We start from the raw sequence: 12,779 nt of genomic DNA, 5'->3' as shown, positions 1-12,779 counted from the left end.
ACAGAAGAAGACAGAGGTGGGAGCCACTGAGGCACCTAGACCCCAGACTTAGGTGCCTAAATGCAGGGTGTAGACACACAAGTCCCAGTTTTGGCTCCACTGCAATCCACAAAACTCCCACCCAACCTATAGGACCCTAAACTCACACGGCACCTATGTTTTTCAGAGTAAAAACTCCCTAGGCATCTGTGTTCCTACCTTTGGGTATGCACAATCCTGCCTCACTAGCCATCTGGACACCTATGTCCTGCTAAGCCCCAGAGTGAGCCATGGACCAGGGAAAGATAGGCATTCACCCGCCTAAGTCACAGGCGGGCCCCAATCTGCTAGTCAGCCTCCGAGCACGCCTACCGGATCGACTCCCGTTCAAAACTGGGGAGGTGGTGATGATGGTTCTACCAGTGCCCAACTTATAACTTTTAGCCTAGTGGCTAGAGACCAAGGTTCAAATCTCCCATTTGCTAGTGTGGGAGAAAGGGTTTGAACAGGGGTTTCCTACCCCTCAGGAGAGGTCTTCAATCACAGCTATGGGATATTCTGATGTGGGGCTCCCTCAGTCTCTCCTATTGAAGCTGTTGCATTCTGGATAAATAATGAAAGAATGGTTAGAGCATCAGGAATAGACCCAGCGTCTTCTACTTCCCAGGTGGGTGCTCATGCCCGTGCTCGCTCTCTCTCTCTCTCTGGCTCAATGACCATTCCACTGTGGATAAATACTTAGACAGTCATTGGGCTGACAAGAGAGAGAATGATTCTAGTCCAGTGGTTAGGGCACTGTGATGCTTCAGGGTTGTGAGGCACCTTGCTACCATCTGCCCTTAGCGTGAGGAAGCCTGTCTATGGCTTCCAGGGGTCAGCTCCCTAACTCCATTGGTCACAAGCAATACAAACCCTCTCCTCTCATCCTGCACAGGCTCCACTGTCCCTCTGCGGGTTAGGGATAGGTACCTTGAGCCCTGTGAGCGTGTGCCTGGAGGGTCCTGCCCCTGCTCCACTGAACACTCAGAGTAATCAGTCACTGCTCCCAGAGAAGCAGTACACCCCAGCTTACCAGTTTTACCTCTGATCACTGCTCTGTTTAACACACAGCATTTAGATAAGTTTATACACAGATGCTGACTTTTTTCCTTTTCCCTGGAGCGGCTTCACTCCTGCTTCATCCTGAGGCCTCAGCCTCAGCCCCACTCCACCCCTTCCCCCAAAGCCTCACCTTTACTTTGCCTCTTCCTGCCCTCGTTCCGCCCCGTCCCCAAAGGTCCTGCCCTTTCCACAGCTCTTCCCCACCCCCACTCCATCCCCTCTGAGGCCCCTGCCCACTCGCCGCTCTCCACCCTCCCCAAGCTGATGAGCGGGGCCGGGGATCAACTGAGTGGGTGCTGAGCAGCCACAGAGTCCACGCCTACGGGTTTATAGCGAAACCAAGCCAAAGTTTATTTAACAAAGAGATTCAAATGATAGCAAATGGAAGTGTTTTTCACAAAGGGGTACAGATCAAATCAAATCATAACACACATTCTAGAAGCTAGATTTATTTAACTAGATACTTTGGTGTCCTATAAAGCAAAGCTGACCCCAAAGTCCTTCCAGGATTTTCAGCCAGGCCTTGCTGTGATCCTTTTTACATCAGACAAAATATACTGCCATTTGTCCCTTCGGTGAAGGATACCGTGTGTCTCTTTGCAACCCCAGATATATCAAAACAGTCCTTTGATCTTTAGTCATAAACAGACACCCTCCTGCTGTGTGTTTCTTCCTGTAGATTTCACGATCTTGTCAGTTTTGCATTCTTGATCAGCTGGTGGCTCAGTATGCAAATAGACAATGACCAGATAGAGAGATAAGCATTTACAGCCCCATGGCCCTCTTGGTGACCTGCCTTTAACTTCAAGGCTTTAAGAACATAATTTCCAGTATAGGTCCATAAGTTCTTAAATATTATCTGTATTTCACAATGATTACAATGACCAGTGAGCTACTGCCTCTCAGGAGGGGCCTTATAGGCCTCCCTGTGGTGAATTATGGTACTTGACACAAGGATTCTGTGCACCCCTTCTGCCCTCTGGCAGTTGACATAAAGAGGTTTTTTGGGTCACAGACACTCACCTGGGAGGTGGGAGACCCTGGGTCCATTCCCCCTGTCCCAATCACTCTTTATTACTTATCTAGAGTGCAACAGCTTCAACAGGAGAGATTGACGGAGCTCCACGTCAGAATATCCCATAGCTCAGGGGTTAGACTGGTCGTCTGAGGGGAGGGGAGGGAAACCCCTGTTCCTTCCTCTGACAGGGAGAAGGGAATTGAACCTGGGTCTCCTACATATTGGCATGTGTGCTAACCACTCGGCTAAATGTTTGTGTGGAGCAAGACAGATGCATCATTAATTCCTGCAAGTAATGGCGTAGGCACCTAAGCCACCTGCCTGCAAACAGCTGGTTCCCACTCACGGAGTGCTAAGCAGTGCAAGGTGCCTTCCTGCAGCCTGGACACCATGATGCTCAGCATTGCAACGCTTAAGTCCCTTTGTGGATCTCACGCAGAGCCTGTGGAAGATCCATGGGACAATCTAATTCAAACACAGGCCATACAGTATAGATATATTTGATACATACAACATAGATTCAAACTTCCAGAGGCTCTGGTCTCTTTGGTTATTTGTTTGTGGCTACAGCCATCTATATGTACCTATATCTCTATCTTGCTCTGTATATGTATGTTGATTTTTAGGCAAAAGGAAAGGGAGGAAGTGCTGCACTTTAATGATAGCATGGAGGAAAGCGCAAAGGTGAGAGCAGGAGAAAGGTACAAATGCAGCATTTAGAATGTAGGCGGAATTAAAATACAAGTGCTATTTTTGAAGTGCCTAATGTATGGTAATAAAGCCTATGAAATTTTCTTTACATTCAGTTAGCATTTCTGTGAGCATACATCTGTCTCACACATCACAGTAGATTGTTTCCTAATGTATAGAGGTATATGCAGTAAAAGTTTAATCCGTACAGTAATTGCAGTGCTAGTCAGGGGACGTGCCTAGAAAATAAGGGTCACATTCAAATTCCATGCTCAATTAATCCAGCTGAACCTAGGCATTACCTAATTACTACAAGTGGCCTGGGTTATATTCCTACCATAAAAATCAGTTGCCTGAACAGCTATTTGCATGTGGAATCACCCAATTTGCCCATTGAATCAGGGCAACTGCATGTAACTGTAGAGATGAACAGCACCTGGGGCTCTCTTGAACATGTGTAATTCTGAACAAATCAGAACAGTCTGGCCCACTTTGACCTGCTCTGGTGGCATAAAGGAGCCTAAAAGGATCTCCCCACCTGGGGATTGCTCTACTGTGGAGGAGTCTCTAGCTGCTATAAACCAGCTCCTGCATCACCACTCCCTCCAGCCTCCACTGTAGGGGCCAAATCTAGTCCATAATTCCTTTCAGTGGAGATGAGACTAAATCGCTTGAGGCTTTTTACCACGTTTGTTATTGAGAAAGTCTGGCTAATTAGGGATACCACTGTGGAGACCGAGATGTGCTATTAACCAAATTCTAAAATAAGAGGTTAAAGAAACCAAGTAGAGACAGGTTTACCCTACACTAAGTGAATTTCTTCTTATCTTTATTGCTTTTTCGCCCCTGAACCTGTCACTGATTTTTGGTCCATTAGTGATTTTTTTCTTGTCTCTGATTTCTCTGTCAAAGACTCACGAGGTCTGAGGGGAATATTGTCAGATCTCATTCACATGATGGAAGAGGCATAAAATCCACTCCATATATCATGTGCCCCTGGTTTCCAACACCACAAAGGATTTCTTCAAGCCCTCCTCATTATCTTGTATCCTACTTTAATAGAAAAGCTAAAAGGCTGGTGACAAATGGCCTCATTTATCACATTTAATAGACTATTCTTTTAAGCCCATGAAATACACATTTTGGGACAAAGGCATGGAAAAATAACACGCCATTTGCACTGGTTTGCTGCCCGGTCACATTAAAAAGTTCAAGAAGTATACAAACCAGTTCTTTCTGGTGCAGGGTCCCCCCATTCACACAACCTTTCTTTCCCTTCAGGTACACACTATAAAGGGTGAGAGGTTGAATATGAGAGTCCTAGATGTCCTTCATTAATAGCATTCATATTTTTATTAGCAATGTACATATGCAGAGCAAGTGCCCTGCTATTCACAAAGGGTGGAACTGAGTGAAGGCACGGAATGGAAGAGCCCCCAAAGCAGAAGAAATACAGCAATTCACTGTTCTGGGGGTGGTCACTCCCCAGCTTTTTATTATTATATTTTTTATTTATATTACAGGCCCTAACTGAGATTGGGATCCCATCGTGCTAAGTGCTGTACAAAGCCATCATGACAGACACTCCCTGCTCTAAAGAGCTTACCATCTAAATAAACAGCTGAAGGGTGGGAGAGAAAATGGCCACAGGCAGAGATGAAGTTACTCGCCCAAGCTCCCACAGCAGACCATTGGCAGCACAGGGATTTGAATCTTGGTTTCCTGCATCCTGGTTGAGGGCCCTGGCCATTGCTCTGTGTTGCTTCTCTGAGAGCAAGCAAGGGGGGGCTGTATACTGAGCTGGGGCATGACCTATGGGCCTGCAATGCTCATGTCCACATGGGGTGCTGGAATAGCTGCCATTGATGGGCTGCTGCCGCGCTCCACGCTTAGCATGCAGTCTGTGGCGTGACTTCTCTCCAAAGCCCTTTATTCAGGTTTTTTGCGAGAGAGGCAGGGATTGCCCCTCACCCTACCAAGAATTATCCCCAGGACCACAGATAACATCCTCACTCTGCCAGGGAAAGGGAAGGGCTACCCAGACCATTCTGTACAGCATGTGCATCACGCTAATCAGCAAATCACCACACACACTCCCCATATAAATGACAACCACTGCCTTTTCCAACAAACCTCATATTAAAGGTTATGCTCAGGCTGAGGGGTCTCTCATGCAATGTAAATATTAAAGCCTATCTTCTTTCTCCACCCTAACCCTTCCCCTACCCTACCACATGCTTGGTGCCAAGGGAGCTCCATAGGGGCTGGGGTGTCAGGAATCTTCTCCCCCTTCCTAGCCCTCTCTAGCTTGCAGGGTAGTAGTTGAACTTGAAGCTGCAGTAACTGGAACTGCTGCCTTGGAGGCATTGCCCAGGCATTGCATGCAATGGTGGACCCTGTGGCCCTGTCCCCATTTCTCCTCTTACCTGTTCTGCTTCATCCTCCGCCAACCCCACTCTCTTGGGATGCGTGGGATGCTCCCACAAAAATGGGTTCCATTTCACACAGGGAGCAGAGTCACTGACTTCTGCCACCCCCCCTGCAATGGAACCACCCAAATTCCTCAACCGCTGGCCCTTGAGGAGCAGTCAGAATCCCACCCTAAACAAGAGACACTGACCAACTCCTGCCCTGACTGACATCAGTAGGATTATTCAGGCTGGTCGATAATGGCAGGACTGGGCTCAGTGGCTTCTAAACAGTTTTGACTCTCCACTCTTCTCTAGTTCATTCTGGACACTGGGTAGGCCTCAGGTGGCAGGTCTCCAGTGTGAATTTGTACAATATTTTAGTAGTCCAGTAAGAATTAGTTCAAGGTTTCAGTTACTCTAGTTCAGATGAAGAAAATGGTGGTTTTTGAGGAGGGCAGTGAAATCCCACCCTGCAGATTTTCCTTTAATTGTATATTTATTTTGCAATCACTTTCCTCTTCTGTGTCCAAAATGTGCAGTTTCTGAAGGCAAGAGACATGTGAGGAGGGGGAGGAGGAGGAAGAGAGGGAATGGCTGTGTGATATAGTAGTACTTTTCTGTGCCACCATTTGTTTAACTGAGGGAATGTATCTAATGACAGTTACTACTATTTAAGGAAATAGGTTCCTATACAAAATCCTGTGGTTTCGATGTGATCCTTTTATAGGCATAAAGAGATTTTTCCACATCTCTCTCTCTCTCTCTCATTTTTGTTTCACTCAAACGTGGCCATTCAAACAGATAGTTGCAGAACACCATGCAGTGGAACTGGACACTCTGCTCCTGTTAGTGCTATGAGAGATGAAATGGCCCACCAATTTACCAACAAAAGCCACAGGGATGCACTCTGGACCAAGCTGAGGTCAGTAGAGTTATCCTAGATTTTACAGCAATGTAAGAGGGAGCAGAATCTGGCCATATTTATCCTGATGGGTTTTGAACTGGAAATACCTCATCATGTAATTTGATTAACAGAATAATATTCTATATGGCAAGATCTGTTGCAGGACATAAACATAAGCAATTTCTAATGAATGGCTGATTCCCAGTTCCTTTAAAAATGCAGTAACATAGACTAGTTAAAGTTAACTATAGGTTACCCTATAAATACTAATACAGCTTTTTAGAGTGATTCATCTCTGATGTCTTCCACCTGAGTTTAAGAGGCCACTGACTCCCTTGCACCAGTTTTACACCTGTGTAGTTCTATTAACTTCCAAGTGGCTATTTCTGATTTACACCAGTGAAAGTAAGAGGGGAATCAGGCCCTAAGTGTTTAGCTGAAGTTCTGGAAATAACATGAACTTTACACAATTAGAGCTTTATCAAGATCTTTAATTTATTACAGCATGCTATATAATCATGTACGATGCTGGCAGTAGCTGTTCTGCACACAATTACAAAACAAAGATTTACTGAGTTCCAGTAGCTGCTCAGTGCCAGATGAGTATTATCTCATCACATACATATGCTGTGCAAAGATGCTGGTGCTAGTATTTTCCTTCCCTACTGCAGAGGCATGCCTGGTACCACCAGTTTGTGCTGACATAAATAATAACCTGTCCAAGCATCTCCCAAATCAAGTGCTTGGGGTGCGGGGGGGAACGGGCAGATACAATGTTTCAGAAAGAAACATAACTGAAGTCCATTCACTGATCTAGCTTTCCAATTATATAACTTTATCTTGAGTAAGAGTTGGGAGCAAGAGATTCATATACAAATTAATTGCATCATTTTCTTTGATTGCTTATGCATTTCTTTTATTATGGTAATTTATATGGAACTATGGATCTTTGTTTCTATTACAAACCCTTCTTTTCAGTGAAAGACTCTGAACTAAAGGCCTGTTTCCTCTGGAGACCTAAGACTTGATTTCCTGCTCACTTACTCCAGTATTACACTGGTATAACTATTGACTTAAATGGAGAAGCTCCTGATTTACCCCATTCTGAGTGGAGTATCTGGGATTTCAGTCCTGACTCAGGGTCACAGATGGGAAAGATTTTAATGGCCTCAACCTAAATTTTAATCAGCATTTCTCCCTGCTAGAAACCACCATACCGTTGATATGATCAGGGCCACCAAGAGCGGGTTCGGGCCTCAGTGAAAAAAATTTTTTGGGTCCCCCAGCAAGGGCGGACTGCCTAAACAGGGCTGATGAGAAGGGAGGGGAAGCTGGGCCCCGGGCCCTCTTCCGGACCGCCTGACCCTGGTAAGGCAACGAGAAGGGGGGAAGCCGGGCCCTGGGCCCCCTTCCGGACCGCCGGGTCCCGGTAATTTGTACCAGCTTCCCACCCCCCCCCTCGTCGGCCCTGGATATGTTTGAGATATGCCTAAGATTGGTATAGCAGAATTACCACACTGGCTGCTTCTTGAGCCCTTCCCCATGGCCAGAGGTTGGTCTGCAGGTGACTTGCCTCACTTTCCTTTTCTTCAAGGGGCTTCTTAAATCAACTTCCTACAGGCTTTCTTGAATGCAATGACAACAGCCCTCCTTAGGGCGTGGTTTATTACACTAAAGTTCAACAATAAACCCAGAAGTTTTCTCTCCAACCTTAAGCTAGGCACAGCCCGAAACTCTTCTGGTGTCTCAAGATCCTTCCTGCCTTAGCAGGTTACTCCCAACCCTTCCTAGTTGGAGCAACTTCCCTAGTCTCAAGGTCTTCCCTGCAGGAGCCTCTCCCATGTTCTGTAGTCTCTCGCTAAACTTCCTGAATACATTTTCCCCTCCTCGTCATTCTCTTCCCCCACCGCTTCCTACTGCTCTTTATGGGAGAATCAGCTCTTCCATACTCAGCTGGTTCTACTAAACTAATTAACCCCAGACCCCATCCCAGGTGTGTGAGGTAGGCTAACAGGATGGAGATGGCCAGCTCCAGATCTCAGGGCCTTAAAAGAGCAGGCCACCTCAGAGCATGCAGGAAGTTTCAGACCAGAATTGAGGTGTATTGGTAGAAGTGGGATCCAGAATGGAACAGTGCCTGCACACACAGGGACAAATTCAATGGTGTTATTCCAGATTTATACTAGTGCAAGAGTGGTTCATTGTGCTTAGTTCTAGCCAATGAAGAGCATCAAATCCACACATGCAGAAGTGACTCCAATAGAATTATTTACTTTGACTATACCAGTAAGTATTGTAAACAACATTTTGGTAACTGTTTAATGTTTGTACACCTAGAGTTACAGGCCTACCTGCATCTCTAGTATACAGTCAGCCCCTGTTCCCGGAGTACTGCAACTTGGTTAGGAAAATAAGCTCCAAGCGTAAAGTTGGCTTAAAAGGATTCAAGCAAAGAATGATGTTGCTAATAGTTGGTGGTTATTTTTTTCATCCTGATAGTACAAAAGGCAGCCAGATGTTTCTGGTATGAAAGTGGAATAGGCAACTAATATCGCTAAAGATAAGAAAAGTGCTTGTCAACTTAAGAGCATGCATCAGAAACACTATCAATTGTAATGCAGTAATTACATACTGCACAAGTGTTTATTTCTCAGGCATACCAGAATTTCTGGGTCTGGTTCTCTTATTTATACCAGTGCACATCAGGTGTCATTGTTTTCACTTGTACCGTTAGTAATTTTGTAATTTTGTTTCAATGACAGCATATTACTTCTCCACAACTGATTTGGTAGCTTCCCAATTAAAATAAAACACAAAAGACACACACACACACACACACACACACACACACAACACCATGTTTTAACTTCCTACAGTTTTGACTGGAGACTGGCTAAAGGTAACAATACACTTTAAAATAGGCCCTACAATAAGACTGTACAAGCAAGTGTTAAGAGTCGCACAGGAAAGATGAAAGGACCAGTATGAAACACATTTAAAACCTAGCATGTTTAGTTGTCTCATGTAGCCTTAGATGTTCCATCAATCAAGGGTTCTTCTGTAACCCTACTGATTTGGGGCTAGATTGTGCCGTGTGTTAGAGCAGAGTGGCCAGGACCCCACAGCAGCAGCAGTCTCTAGGAAGAATTCTTCTGTATCCTGTGACCTCAGCCAGATTCCTTCTGGGCATCATCTATGGTGCACCCACTGTGCCACTCTTGAGGCAGGCACAGCACACTTCCTTCTCTGAGCCCAGCCAGCTCTGTTCGGTGGTGTGCAGACATGCTTTCACTCTGCCATCTTTTAGGCATCTAGAACTTGTGGGGATGATCAGAGGGAGAAGATCCTACAAAACCCCCCCAAAAGAGATGAGTGAGCCTCAGCAGAGGGCCATAGGGAAAGGAGAAAATTCCTCGTGCCCTCCCCAATTATAGATATAAAATGATGGGGTCTAAATTAGCACTGACCACTCAAGAAAGAGATCTTGGAATCATTGTGGATAGTTCTCTGAAAACATCCACTCAATGTGCAGCAGCAGTCAAAAAGTGAGCAGAATGTTGTGAATCATTAAGAAAGGGATAGATAATAAGACAGAAAATATCATATTGCCTTTATATCAATTCATGGTATGCCAATGTCTTGAATACTGTGTGTAGATGTGGTCGCCCCATCTCAAAAAAGATGTATTGGAATTGGAAAAGGTTCAGAAAGGAGCATCAGAAATGATTAGGGGTATGGCACAGCTTCCATATGAAGAGACATTTAATAAGACTGGGACTTTTCAGCTTGCAAAAGAGATGATTAAGGGGGATGTGATAGATGTCTATCAAATCATGACTTGTGTGTGGAAAGTAAATAAGGAAGTGTTATTTACTCCTCCTTGTAACACAAGAACTAGGGGTCAGCAAATGAAATTAATAAATTAATTTAAAACAAACAAAAGGAAGTTTTTTTTCACACAATGCACAGTCAACCTGTGGAACTCCTTGCCACAGGCTGTTGTGAAGGCCAAGACGATAACAGTGTTCAAAAAAAGAACAAGATAAGTTCATGGAGGATAGGTCCATCAATGGCTATTAGCCAGGATGGGCAGAGGTCCAGGGGTAATCAATAAGCGGACTGCAAAATCTTTTTATTTCCTTATTATTATCATTATTGTTATTATTTTTGCATTATTTTCTCTGGAGTCTGGACCTTGACTATACCTTGACCAAGAAATTTGGACCTTGCCAAAAATAGATTACCCCTGGTTGTCAGAAGCTGGGAATGGGCAACGGGATGGATCACTTGATGATTACCTATTCTGTTCATTCCCTCTGAAACACCCGGGATTGGCCACTGTTGGACGATAGGATACTGGGCTAGATGGACCATTGGTCTGACCCAGTATGGCTGTTTTTATGTACCATAAAGCATTGGCCAAGGTCTATTCCTTTATCTTTCCCCTCCATTATGAGTAAAGGTGACACAAATCACAGCAAGAAGTAATTCCTTTTAGAGCTGTATCAAACTATGCCTTTGTCTTTGTGTAAGGTTTTGGATAGCCTAAAGTACAACTTCCTTTCACACACATGAGTTAATGATAGTCTTCAATGCTGTAGAATGATTTCAATCCTGGATTTACCCTGATATAAATTAACACTTCAAAATGCCACAGATAGGAAAGGATTAAACTTCTTTTTTCTTTCATTGTTTCTTTATTGCTTTTACAAACACATATTTTATCTTGTGGTCTTTTTTGCAATTTAAAAAATGCATATCAATTAATTTGCCAGTTGTGTGGCTAATTGGTCTAGGACACACACCTCCTTTCAAGCAGACCTCTATTAACATGTAAATTACATGTTTTACCCTGGCTCCTTTCTTTCTAAGATCTCAAGTGGGGAATGCAGTGTTTGAATTAGAGATTGTTGGAGAAATCCCAACATCTACAAGATTATGAATACAAACAGATGAGGTGACATGAATATCAGGTAAGATACTGAAAGCTGGGCTATGTGCCTCATGGCTTTTTGTATCTCAACATTAAAGCCCTAGGGTGCATCCATTGGCTTCTTAGCAATGAGTGCACATCTCAAAGGGTAAGCAACACACTTTCTACCTCCCTGTGAAGGTGGTGCAATTTCTGGATCAACTTCAAGGGGAACCCAAAGCAGAACAAATTGTAGCAATCCAGCCTAGAGGTGATGAAAGAATATGTTGTATCCTCCATATTGGGGAGCAAAGCTGGTCAAAAATGTTCCTGCCAAAAAGTGAGATTTAGTCAAAAATGATGCTTGTTGCAGGAAGATGTCACTTTGGATTACATTTTTCAATGGAAAATTTCAAAGTGAACTGAAACTAGCATTTTCATTTAATTTCACATTTAAATTTAAATTTTGTTTCATTTTTTGAAAACCAAATTTTTTTCAAAATTTTGAATTTTTGTTTTTCCCCCTTTCTCCCTCTTTTTGTCACTGAGTTCAATACAATGAATACTGTACAATGGTTTTTCTTGCTTTTTTTTTTTTTTTTTTTTTTTTTTTTTTTTTTTTTATTTTTCTTTTTTTTTTTTTTTATACTGTGACTTTTCAAAATGGCTCCAACTTTGGAAAACTTGCAGAGTGGCAAAAGGAAAGCACTGTAGCTTTTCTAAAGCTGATAAAATTTTAAAAGTTAGAGTGGAAAGGGGGAGGTAGACATAAATAGAGGGAGAAAACTAAACATTTTTCAGCCTATTGAATTCGGTAGTGAAAAGGCAGGATAGGGAAAATGGCATGCATTTTAATACAGCTAAATGTAACTGTAGATATCTAGGAACAAAGAATGTAGGCCATACTTTCAGGATGGGGGACTCTATCCTGGGAAGCAGTGACTCTGAAAAAGATCTGGGGAGGGAGACAGATAATCTGCTGAACATAAGCTCCAACTGTGATGCTATAGCCAAAAGGGCTAGTGTGATCCTTGGATGAATAAACAAGGGGATCTTGAGTAAAGGTAGAGAGGTTATTTTCCCTCTGTATTTGGCACTGGTGTGACTTTTGCTGGAATATTATGTCCAGTACTGGTGCTCACAATTTAAGAAAATTTTTGAATAATTGGAGAGGGTTCAGAGAAGAGCCACGAGAATGATTAAAGGAATAGAAAGCCTGCCTTATAGTGACTGAGCTCCTTGAGTCTATTTAGCTTAACAAAGAGGAGGTTAAGGGGTGATTTGATTACAGCCCGTAAGTAACTATGTAAGGAACAAATATTTAATAGTGGGCTCTTCAATCTAACAGCAAAAGGTATAACATAATCCAATGGCTGGAAGTTGAAACTAGACAAATTCAGACTGGAAATCATGAGAAAAATTCTAACAGTGAGTGTAATTAACCATTGGAACAATTTATCACGGTTGTGATGAATTTTCTATCACGGACAATGTTTAATTCAAGATTGGATGATTTTCTAAGATATTTTGGGGAAGTTTTATGGCCTGTGATTTACAGAAGGCCAGACAAGATTATCACAATGGTCCCTTCCAGCCTTGGGATCTATGGAAAAGCAAAATCCAAAATTTTGACTTTTCAAACTTTTTTTGAAAGCAGCAAAGAGTCCTGTGGCACCTTATAGACTAACAGACGTATAGGAGCATGAGCTTTCATGGGTGAATACCCACTTCTTCCATCTGAAGAAGTGGGTATTCACCCATGAA

The 12,779-nt window shown here is 43.4% G+C and overlaps 1 protein-coding gene across 4 annotated transcripts in view; it reads left to right on the top strand.

Moving 5' to 3' along the window:
- The window catches only part of JCAD (junctional cadherin 5 associated), an 89,386-nt gene that overhangs the window by 11,529 nt on the left and 65,078 nt on the right, over positions 1–12,779 (top strand). Inside the window, exon 1 of one of the 4 annotated variants that reach the window (XM_034760166.1) lies at positions 5,995–6,121. The exons of the other annotated variants lie outside the window; for them this stretch is intronic. The gene's annotated coding sequence lies outside the window, so the exon portion shown is untranslated. Of the gene's footprint in view, positions 1–5,994; positions 6,122–12,779 lie in introns of those variants that run through there. 4 annotated transcript variants of the gene reach the window in all.

This window comes from Trachemys scripta, chromosome 2, assembly GCF_013100865.1.
Source record: "Trachemys scripta elegans isolate TJP31775 chromosome 2, CAS_Tse_1.0, whole genome shotgun sequence".
In the NCBI taxonomy this organism is placed as follows: domain Eukaryota; kingdom Metazoa; phylum Chordata; order Testudines; family Emydidae; genus Trachemys; species Trachemys scripta.
Note: the sequence above shows the minus strand (reverse complement) of the source record. Positions and strands in the feature narration are given on the sequence as shown.